This window comes from Anser cygnoides, chromosome 3 (genome assembly GCF_040182565.1).
Source record: "Anser cygnoides isolate HZ-2024a breed goose chromosome 3, Taihu_goose_T2T_genome, whole genome shotgun sequence".
Classification (NCBI taxonomy): Eukaryota; Metazoa; Chordata; class Aves; order Anseriformes; family Anatidae; genus Anser; species Anser cygnoides.
In genome coordinates, this window is record NC_089875.1 from 100,657,169 (window position 1) to 100,668,322 (window position 11,154).

At 41.9% G+C, this 11,154-nt stretch overlaps 1 protein-coding gene and 1 long non-coding RNA gene across 3 annotated transcripts in view; one reads left to right on the top strand and one right to left on the bottom strand.

The window, feature by feature from the left end:
* The window catches only part of MYOM2 (myomesin 2), an 82,207-nt gene extending 81,663 nt beyond the window's left edge, over positions 1–544 (bottom strand). The window contains exon 1 of the mRNA XM_066994811.1: positions 407–544. The gene's annotated coding sequence lies outside the window, so the exon portion shown is untranslated. The remainder of the gene's footprint in view (positions 1–406) is intronic.
* LOC106030454 (uncharacterized) lies at positions 514–11,154 on the top strand. 2 transcript variants are annotated; one of them, XR_010830573.1, is made up of 5 exons: positions 514–639; positions 1,864–1,970; positions 5,332–5,410; positions 5,589–6,623; positions 6,748–11,154. It is a non-coding gene; the product is annotated as an uncharacterized lncRNA (long non-coding RNA). The 2 variants fall into 2 exon arrangements; XR_001203750.3 differs by having other exon boundaries at positions 5,589–11,153.

The following is an 11,154-nucleotide window of genomic DNA, read 5'->3' on the forward strand; positions in this document are numbered from 1 at the left end:
AAGCACATGAGAATCTGCTTAATGCAAGAAAACAGTTTAAACATTTTGTTTAGAAATGGTTGAAGTTTTAAAATAATCAGTATCTTTGAAGACCTGTGAGGAGCCATAAACTCCAGAATCTTATTAGAGACATGAGATTCCCTTAGTGCCTCAGGCTGTAAAATGAGCCTCCCCATTGCCTCCTTAAGAGCTCCCTGGATTTTGGAGAGCATGGCTGCAATACATTAAAACATAGCAGCTATATAAAAAGCCTATTAACATAGGCTTAAAGAGAGTCCAATTCCTACTCACTGTTTCCATCTCCATAATGTCACCAGTCAACCCAAGAGAGATTTCTCTGCTTCTTGTAGGTAAAATAGCAGAAATTAATAATCAGAGGCATATACAAACAGAGAAAAAAACGTACCCAAAGCTCACAATTCTGTGAGACTGATGGTCCCTGACTATTGACAACTAAAATGGAGGTTCGGTGCCTGTAGGTCTCGTAGATTTACATCTGGCAGCTCCAAGGCAGAAGCATGGATGCTATCATCGCACAGCACCACTGTGGTGGCTCAGACACATCCAGAAGAGGCAGGGGAGCAGCATTGCTTGCAGAGCTAGTGAGCATGGGCTCAGTGGTGGTGCCCTGCTCTGGTGGTGAGCAACCCTGTAGGGTTTTGTCTGGTGACATGAACACATATGGGATGAGGGAAGGGAAGGGAAGGGAAGGGAAGGGAAGGGAAGGGAAGGGAAGGGAAGGGAAGGGAAGGGAAGGGAAGGGAAGGGAAGGGAAGGGAAGGGAAGGGAAGGGAAGGGAAGGGAAGGGAAGGGAAGGGAAGGGAAGGGAAGGGAAGGGAAGGGAAGGGAAGGGAAGGGAAGGGAAGGGAAGGGAAGGGAAGGGAAGGGAAGGGAAGGGAAGGGAAGGGAAGGGAAGGGAAGGGAAGGGAAGGGAAGGGAAGGGAAGGGAAGGGAAGGGAAGGGAAGGGAAGGGAAGGGAAGGGAAGGGAAGGGAAGGGAAGGGAAGGGAACTCTGACAAGTCTTTGTGACAAACATAAAGAAACAATCACATCCTCTTATTCTGTATGGAAATAAGGATAACATGTCTGGGAATATATGGCACACCTAATCACACCTCATGATTGGGCTCATAATGACATAAATAGTAAGTCAGCAACATCTAATAAATAAGCAATTAAGTGATGTCCAAAATATTGAAAACAACAAGATCCATTTTTAATTCACTTATACAAGAAGGGAATCAAGACCAAAGTCACTAAGTGGCAATTAAGATCTTTCAGAGCATAAGTTTCATAAGAAACTTTGGTACATGAATGATGCGCTTCTAAGTCATGCTTTTTTCTAATGCATACATGTCAGGGAAGCAGAAAAAGATGTGGAAAATCCTTTAACAAGCTGATTCTAATCACATCTGCAATATTCGTCTGAGGTGCCTAAATAGGTCTGGTTAAAGATCTTTCCCACTCATCATCAGGGACTACCATTTGCTTGACACAGACTTCTGCCTTCCTCCCATCGATCTTAAATTATAACTCAGTCTGACAGAATTAGAACTGCAGAGACAGACGCAGTGGAATGAGCACATATGCACCGAGCATAGATGTTAGTTCAGAAACAGCTGTCAAAGTGATTAGTGTGTAATAAACCAGAGCAAACCCACTTTACTTACACAGCTCCCCCTCTCCTGTTTTCCTTTGGGAGGTAAGAGGTTGGTTTGCAGGAAAACTTTAAAGTTCTCATTACACTCCCTGCTTTTAATTTCTTGTTCTATATTTATTATCTATAAAGAAACGGAGGAATGTACAGCCTGCTCTGTCTGCCTTTGCACTTGAGCTGTCTTCTATTTTAAGTTGTTTCCTCAGGGTGTGGTTGGATGTCAAAAATGTGAAAGTGCAACCTGAGGGCTGTGGGGAACAGAGCAGAGGCAGGACCCAGTCATGCAGGGGGGCTGGCCCCAGGTTGTCTCCAGGTAAGTCAAAAAATAAATTATCCTTTTCATTATAGACATTCACAAAACAGGGTGGAAGGGGAAACTGCAATATTGTGTTATTGAGTGGTAAGGAAATTTAGGTGGCAAAGCACCTACCATCCAAAAATTATCCAGCATTTTAATCATAAAACAATTTACATTATGGCCTCACACAGGCTTCCTCCTTGATGCTGAAGACATCTTCCCCTGATCCCTGCACTTCCCAAACAGAAATTCTTCCCTAAGAGGTACTTTTTTAAAGCCAAGATTAAGCAGGGTATCAAAAGGATTATTCAAGCACTTAAAACTGAGCATGTGCTAAAATCCTTTAGTGAATGTGGTCTTTTGGAATTACCCCTCAACCTTATACCAGTGCCTTGATGTGGGACGTTTAAATGCATGCAAGCTTAAGTAATGGCTTAGCTATTCCCATTAAGGGGGAGATCATGACCTGAAATGGAGCTTAGGGAAAAAAAAAAAAAAAAAAAAAAGATGCATTAGCTTTGTAGCTACTAGAGGAAACATCAAAACAGCGTTGAAATGAAATGTAATGGTATTAAAAGATGTATGTTTTTTGCCTTCAAGAGTGCCTTCGTGGTGGCCTTGTGCTTTCGCCTTTCTCCATTTCCAAGAAAAACTTATGCATCTTTGTAAGGCAGCTTCTGAAGTCTGGCTTTGTTAATATTTTAGCTCTTGATTTCTTCAAATGCTTTTAGTATATTTATAGTTTCATATGAACTAAGAGTTTGGAAACTAGAAATGAAATTCCTCATTTCAGCAGCAGTCCTAATTATTTACAAAGCCCTGTGGTGAGGTTTTTAGAGCCACATCATAAGAATAGATCTTGTACACTGGCAATCGTTTCTTGGATTTTTCTTCACAGTTACCCAGGTCCTAGCATCTCCCTTGGCGTTACGAATGAAAGACAAAACAATAGATAAAAATCCAACCATATAGAAAACAAATCAGGCTCTTTCCTCAGTTACCACCTTCGGTCAGAAGCTCGAGATTATTATAAAGTATGGGATCCAGGTATATGCCAAGTATAATGTACATTATCCAAAAGGGCAGAATATATGAAACATCCTAAAATTGTCTTGTGAATCTAAATGATTTAATTCACAAAATGTTGGGGATCAATGCTCTTGTTTATCAAGGTTAGCTAACAAGAGAGCAGTAACAGCTGCACATGACTGCTGACAGCCCTGTAAATGTATTCCTACAGCTGAGCACAGATCCCCAGGGGAAAACACACCTTGACTGCCTCTCACAGGTGGGCAGAGGACAACCCCATCCCAGCTCCTAAGAAGCTTGCACAATTTTTTCTCTACCTCCTTCCTTCTGCTGCTTTTCATTTTTTTGGATGCAATTCCTTTTCCTTCAGTAGAGCCTTTTTGTTTTTTGTTGAGTGCCCAACTCACAAGTATTTTAAGGCTGGCTACATGCAGTTGCACACTGCTGAAAGCTCAGACTAAGCCTCCCAGAAACGAGGACAGGCTGCGTCAAGATGAGCCCATGGGAGAGTGAGGATGTTAGCAGGAGAAGGAGACACTTGCAATCAAGGGAAGGCTGTGCATCTCCTGGGAGAGAAGACAGCAACAGCTGCAAAAAGCACTTGCTAGAGGCCGTTTTAAGCAGCCAGATGAGGATTTTCTACAGGCAATTCTACAGAGCTAGGCTGAACTGCATCCAGAACATCAGATACTGCCAGTATGAGCCCTCAAACAAATGCTAAAATACCTGAATATACAAAATGTTGCGTTTTTTCCCCTGCAACATAAGATAAAGTGAGCCTCTTGGCAAGTATCCTTATTTATATTTAAGGCAAGCATGCCCATGAGTTACAGTGAGTCAACCTTTTGAAAGATATTTAAGCTGTAATGTGTCACTCTGCTGTCCGAGGACCTACTTTGGAGCACATCAGAGTCAGCGGTAAGGTTTTACTGACTCAGGAAAGCTCTGAATCATATCCTTCTTGATTTAATGCCTCTTTAAAGAGTTGACAGAGGGTTAGGTCAAACACAAACTGAAAATATAGGGTTGCCTCATACAGCAAAATGTTTCAACTTCTTATTTTGTGAGTTACTGGAAGTGGCAACAAAAATATATTTTCCACTGCTTTGGACAGCATGAAATACTCTAAAGCTGGTAACGGGCTGACAGGGATATTTTAATCAAAATCAGGGTTTCACACTGTAGGATTACTTAACTAAACACGTTTTGCTAAATTTTAAGGTAAGCCAAGCAAGTTAGTCTCTTGCCAGTGGCTTGAAGTTACCGCACAGATTGCAAATTATTTATTTTATTCAAATCTTTTGGAAGTGTTTATGATAAAGCTTAATGAAAACAGCAGCACTGACTACAATTAACTAACTGTAGTTAGACAAGCCATACCATGGGAGACCCCACTAGCAGTATATAAGCAGCTCTTTCTTCATTTACCATTACGACCTATTTTTCAACCAGGTACAAAGATAAGATAATGATTTTGTCTTACCCTGGTACCTTTATTCAAGTATCACACAATACCTAGTGAAATGTTCTCCAGGTATGTGCTGTAGCAACCGTAACCTCTATCAACTAATCTGAGCATCCTCCACCCACCTGATACCCATGCCTGGACCCAGGGCCCGTTGAGTCCATCTTAGAACTTCTGGCAAATGACAGATGTGCACATCCCACACACACCCAGTTTGGGGAAGATATAGACACTTGGCACCAGGCACCCAGGCTGTCGCACACAGCCCTGCTCCAGGCACCCAGTTGGTTCGCCCAGTAGCTGGTTTGGGGACACACACCATTCCTGGCCTAGTGGCTGGAGGTTAAAGGCCCCCACTGGCTCTGGGGCCTCGCTGGCTCCAGCAGCTGGCACCAAATTCACTCACGCTGGTCCCCCAGTAGCTGGCACTTCGGCACTCACACACACAGGATGGAGAGTGAGGTTGCACAGAGAGACATTTTAAAAGGGGTATAAATAAAATAGGACAGACAGCCGTGATTAGGCACAGGGCACAGTCAGACAAGTGTGCTTATACACAACAGGCCCCTTTAACACCTATATCTGTCTCTTTCCTCTTTTGTTGCTCCCCCATTCCCTTCCCCTAAAATCCTTCATCAGTTTGCACAGTTCTACCAGATTCTACCCTCCCATCCAGCACTCAGGATCCCCCCACAATTCCCCATATCTCCCCAGTTTACAACTGTATCAGTTGCAAAGTCCAGGTTAGTCTTTCTGGGATAGCCCATCAGTCAGTGTGACTGGCAAGTTTTGTTTCTTCTCACAGTCTCGATCACTGTTTGCCAGGTCTGTGTCTCTGTATGTTTGTTTATTGACCACCTTTTCTTATCATCCTGATTTTAGGAGCTCCTCGATCAGACCATGTCGCTGGCATAAATGTTCTCCACTCCACTACCCTCCTCTAAGTAGTGCCACAAACCAGGTTTGTTACTACTTATTGACTTTGTCATTGTTAGTCAGACAGGTCTTTGTCTCTGGCTCTCCTCTTTTCCTCCTCATCCCATTTGACAAGGTCACATCACCTTACTGAGAAAAAACATTTTCCCATTCCACATACCTTCACGCAGATAACATGGAAATTGTCTGCTCCTGTTTCACAGGGAAAACGGGAGAAGGAAACAAGTACGCAGCAGATCACACGGCAGATCACCTGCACAACGAGTCCAATGCGAGAGCACGTGTGAACACATCTAATGGTATCACATTCAGGCATATCCTGCTATTTAGGGTTACTGAACTTTGTGTGACACGTCCATCAGTTTGTGTCACTGAAAGCATGTAGCTATGCACCGTATGGCCTGTGCCACACATGATACACTATCTGACTTACATATGAATGTAAATGTCTTCTAGAGCTGTAAGCCTTCAGTATATTCCTGGCCGCAGGTAATTCTCATTAGAAAACATGATATTATTTGGTTCCAGGACTAAATTGTTCACATGCACAGCTGCTTAAAAGAATGATACAGTGGAAATCTGACCAGGATTTCACTGTAAACAGGCAAGAACTATTGGAAATGCAGCCCGGGAACAATTTTCTTTAGGAATGATAGCAGTTGTACCCTGTAATTCCCATTCTTTGCTACTGCTGGAATTCTTTGAAGGAATTTGTAAGTTATATAAGTTGTGGAAGTTATAAATGAAAGGATTGAGTTCAACACAAATAGGTACAACAACAAGTACGCTGACATTGTTGGTCCCAGTAAGGCCCCCAATTTACACTATTTTAAAAGAGAGAATTTGGCATTTTTAGTGACAACAAGGGACGAAACCCCTGTTTTGAAGAAATGCCAATGAGTCACGTTGATCCTTTTCCAACTGCCCTGCAGTTTCTTCTCTGGGTCTTTAGGAGCAGTGCTGCAGTCCTGCTAGTGCTTCAAACTAAGATACATTTGGCACTTACCAGCTCTCACCATTACTATTACCACTCCTCAGTCATTACACAACTGCAAGTGTTCCTGATGGGACGTTTTGCTGGATTCTTTGCCCATGCCATTTAGCTGTTAATTTACTCTTCTCACTCTCTGGCATTCAGTTGTCAATAAATCAGTCACCCAGTGTAGTTGACACTAGCATCCTTCATCCTCAAGTTAAAGAATTACTTGACTTCAAAGGGTGTTTTCACCCAAGTAAAGGTAAGTAAGTTTTCCCACATTAACACTCCTCACTTTCAAATGCAATTTATACAAGTTATTCATATTTTATTCTTTTTAATTTTCTCCGTAAGTCATCTAACCTGTGTCTTGTTTTGTGTCCTAGGCTTGCTGACCATTCTTCTGCAACTATATTTTTATCACGAGGCAATATTTACATTGCTGACTAAAGAACTTTTACAGATAGATGTATATATATTTTGGCTCCTACCTTACTGATATCTGAATCAAATCATTTGTGCATTATTGTAGACTTCAGATATACAAATAGCTTAATAGTATCACAGAGATGGCAGTATATTTTATTCTCCACAGGCAGCATAAAACCTGTTTCTTTCTTGAATTTCTATTGCAATAAGGCAGAGCTAGGTACCATTCTGGATTCTACTGTAAAGTATCTAAATAATAGGTAGGCAGATTCAGTGAGCTGCAAGACCAAAAAGGGCCTTCTTCCAGCTTGATAAATATCTTGAGGCCCAGATCACACCAGAGCTGCACAGAATGTAAAGCTTTGAATGCCTAGGACAGCTGTTCTCCCTCCCTGCCTCAGTGGCCTGCTTGGTTATGCTTGTACCTGATCCAATCCACTGGCAGCGTTCCCCAAGTGACACAAATACTACAGCAAAGGAGGAGAGGAAAATATCTCGAGCTGAGTGCAGTCGTCAAGATGTCTGGGCATTTACGAGAGGACAACAACAACAGCAACATCATTACATGGCAGCAACCATTGGGATTGCTTAGGACACCTCAGGGAGTGACAGATACTTGCCCTCTCCCTGAGAAAGGGACCCAAATTAGCTGCTCAGTCTCCACTGCATGGGAACTCTTGAGTGGAAAGATAAAGTTTGAGGCCAGAGAATCATCATGGCCATCGTATTTGTACCTCACGGTCTATTCAGTTATGTTTTCTACTTTGGTAGAGTGACATCATTTTCTAAAAAAGGAAATCTGTCTTAATTTGGATATGTACAGAGATTAATTCTTCCCTGTTCCTTGTACTTTGCTCCAACATTTAATCACACTTGCTGTCAAAAATTGTACTTTTTTTCTTGAATTGGAATTTTACCTAATATTGCCTTCCATTCAGTAGTACTTGTTGGCTTCTCGGTTTAAATTAAAAAAGGAAAAACAACAACAAAAAAAACAGTATTTTCTTCCTCTGAAGGTGCTCACACACTAATCCTACGGCCACTTATAGTAGATTGGGAATGTCATATGTATGTCTCAGTAATAGAAAGTATTCACCAAAATGTTTACAGAATAAAACCCACTCTATCAGCACCTGGAGTACTGTTCCCTGTTCTGGGCCCCACAAGTACAAGATAGACATGGACATACTGAAAAGAGTCCAACATAGGGCTACAGAGATGATCAAGAGATTGGAACACCTTTCCTATGAGGAAAGGCTGAGAGAGCTTGGACTTTTTAACCTAGAAAAAAGGAGGCTCAGAGAGGATCTCATCAATATATATAAATATCTGAAGAGAGGATACAATGAGAGATATACAAAGAGCCAGGCTCTTTTCAGTGGTGCCCAGTGCTAGGACAAGAGGCAATGGACACAAACTGGAACACAAGAGATTCCATTTGAACATCAGGAAGCACTTTTGTGCTGTGCAGGTGATGGAGCACTGGCACAGGTTGCCCAGAGAGGCTGCGGAGTCTCCTCTTTGGAGATCTTCAAAAGCCACCTGGACGTGGTCCTTGGCTACCCTCTCTGGATGTCCCTGCTTAAGCAGGGCCTTTAGTTGAATCAGATGACCTGCAGAGGTTCCTTCCAGCCTCAATCATTCTGTGCTTCTATGAAATAGAGACTACAGGGATATAGGCAGATAAAGGAGTACCAGACACAGTACTGATCACCAGCGAGGGATTTTCTGAGGGTGTGAACAGCACTTCACCTTCCCACTGCAACTGCTGGACAGAATATCTGTTTCTGACTATGACGCTGGTGCAGCCCACTAGCACACAGAAGTCAGGTATTCTATGAAGTGCTAGAAAGGACTGAAGAAGGAAAAGTTTTGCTTTAGGATGTTTATAATTGTCATTTTCCAGACAAAGGAGAAAATACAGCGATTGATTAGACAATATTAGAAGTAGGCAATGAAATAACGAGGAAGTTTGCATTATATGTTGACCTTTGGAAAATCAATCGGAGATGAGGGAGAGACATAGGTCATGATAAACTTTAAGCAATGGAAAAAATAGTTTGCAGTGGTACATTACAAAAAAAAAAAAAAATCTTGAAGAAAGAAGAAACTTGTTGAAAGAGGAACCATGTCAAAAGGACACCTTAGGGTTATGATCTTTTCAGAAGCTTTCCAGGGGATACTAACTGAGCAAGACTGCATTGCATTCCTGTACTGAGATACAAAAGCCCAAACTTGAACTTTAGCTGCGTGCATACAGAAAGATAGTATACTGTGCTTTGTAGGTGTTTTTTTTTCCTGTTTAATCTTAATACAGTGAGTATAAATGTGTAAAGGGTGTAACAATGATTGCGATAGCTGCTGGCTGAAAGTCTGGCTGACAGCTTGGAAGGTCATTTCTTCAGAGGAATCATGAAAAGAGCCAGCAAACAAAGGCATGTGGAAGGGAAAGTAAGAACCGTCTTCTGGACTTGGTGAGTTCAAATGGGCAACAAGTGAGGCCAGTTTTTTTGTGGATCTCTGATCTATTGTGTTTTAAGCTCACACATAACACATCTGGTATAGAAATAATGCCTCCATTCCTGTTTTTTTTGTTTTGTTTTGTTTTTGTTTGTTTGTTTTTTAATATGGCACTGAAAAGAGAACAAATCACTGCACATATATATCCTTTCTAGCAGAAAGGACATGTGCAGTGTCACACCTTTTCCAATGGAAGTATGGCAGAAATTTCCTAGTGTGTCACATGCCCTGGAAAATAATTATGCATAATGAGAAACACATGGAGATAGTCCATTAAAGCCCCATTCTCAAGTAATGTAGAGCAGCTGTTTCAACATTTGGACTTCTGTCTCACAGTTTACCTTGCTCATTATAGCTTTTTGCTGTTCCCCCCACATACACCCAACTCCCTCCCTCCTTAATAATCTTTAAGCAGCAAAAGAAAAAGAAGGTGTTCTATTATTGGTGCCAGCCAAGGAGATGAGAGGAGGACCAGAAAAATGCTACCATCTTTCACCACTCACCAAGACACAGAATCATCAGAGTTACATAGAGCTTACCAGCATAACTAGTTGTGCCATCTCTCAATCTACAGGCAGTCACACATCTGCTGATGGACCTCAGTGGCACCTGGAACACAGCGGGCTGATGCTGGTCCTGAAAATAGCCCTCCACATCCAGCCCTCCTGAACTCACAGCTGCAGAGGTTCCATGATCGTCTCAAGGATCCCTTAACCTGCAATTGGCTAAGAGGAAGAAAACTCTGGCAAGCAGCACAACACATATATTTGCCCTGGTCTTCAAATTCTTCCTAAGCACCTGCTATTTGCCACAGACAGGGAGAGGACGCTAGATGTACCTGTAGGCCTGGTCTAATTTTGGTCATTCTTGTGTTAAGATAACACTTGTAAAATATGCACCGAGGAATCTTAAAGAGGAGAATATCAAAGAATTCATTTGTATTCCAGAAGCTAATAAACTTTTTTTGGTGAATGTAATCTGTTGAAAGAAACAACTAGGAAACAACAACCAAGTAAGGAGGTAAGATGAATCAGAGTGCATATAAAAGATATCAGAAGAGGAGCCAAGTACAATGACGTCTTTCTAGGTAGATACATTACAGTTAAAGATCAAGACCAAAGATCAACAACTCCCTCCAGGAAAGAATTTTAATAGTAGCTGTCTTATATAAGGTGTTTAAATTTCGTAATATTCAGAATCATCTCAGATTTCTTTAAACACTCAAGGTAGTTTTATGACTTGATAATATTTCCCTCCATTTACAAGACTACCGATTAATATTTCATTTGCCGTCCTTGGATTAATTGTTATGTACATTATTAAAGTTTGCATACATAAACATTTCCAGTGAAATGCCATGAAGATGATTAAGGGATTGACAAATGAGGAGAGGCTGAGAGAGATGGGACTGTTCAGCCTGCAGAAAAAAAATCTCAGGGGGATCATATGAATTTGTATAAATACCTGAAGGGAAGGTGTAAAGAAGATGGAGCCAGACTCTTTTCAGTGGTGTCTGGTGGCAGAACAAGAGGTAATGAGCACAAACTGAAATGAATGACAGTCTGTTTATACATAAGAAAAAGTTTATTTGTGATAAGGGTGGTCCAGAGATCCTTTCCCACTCAACCATTCTGTCATTTTTTGATTATCTGCCTGGAAATGTGGCTCCCCAGGGCAGCCAGGCAGGGCCTGGCACCAGGCCCCATCTCCATAGCAGCTGGGGGCACCAGTGCAGCTCCAGCCCTGGGCACTGGGCACCTCCATGGGGACAGGGACAGGCCGAGGCTGGGTCAGTCAAGACATGGGCCTACTCGTGGACCTGGCTTAGGAATTTTTAGATAAAA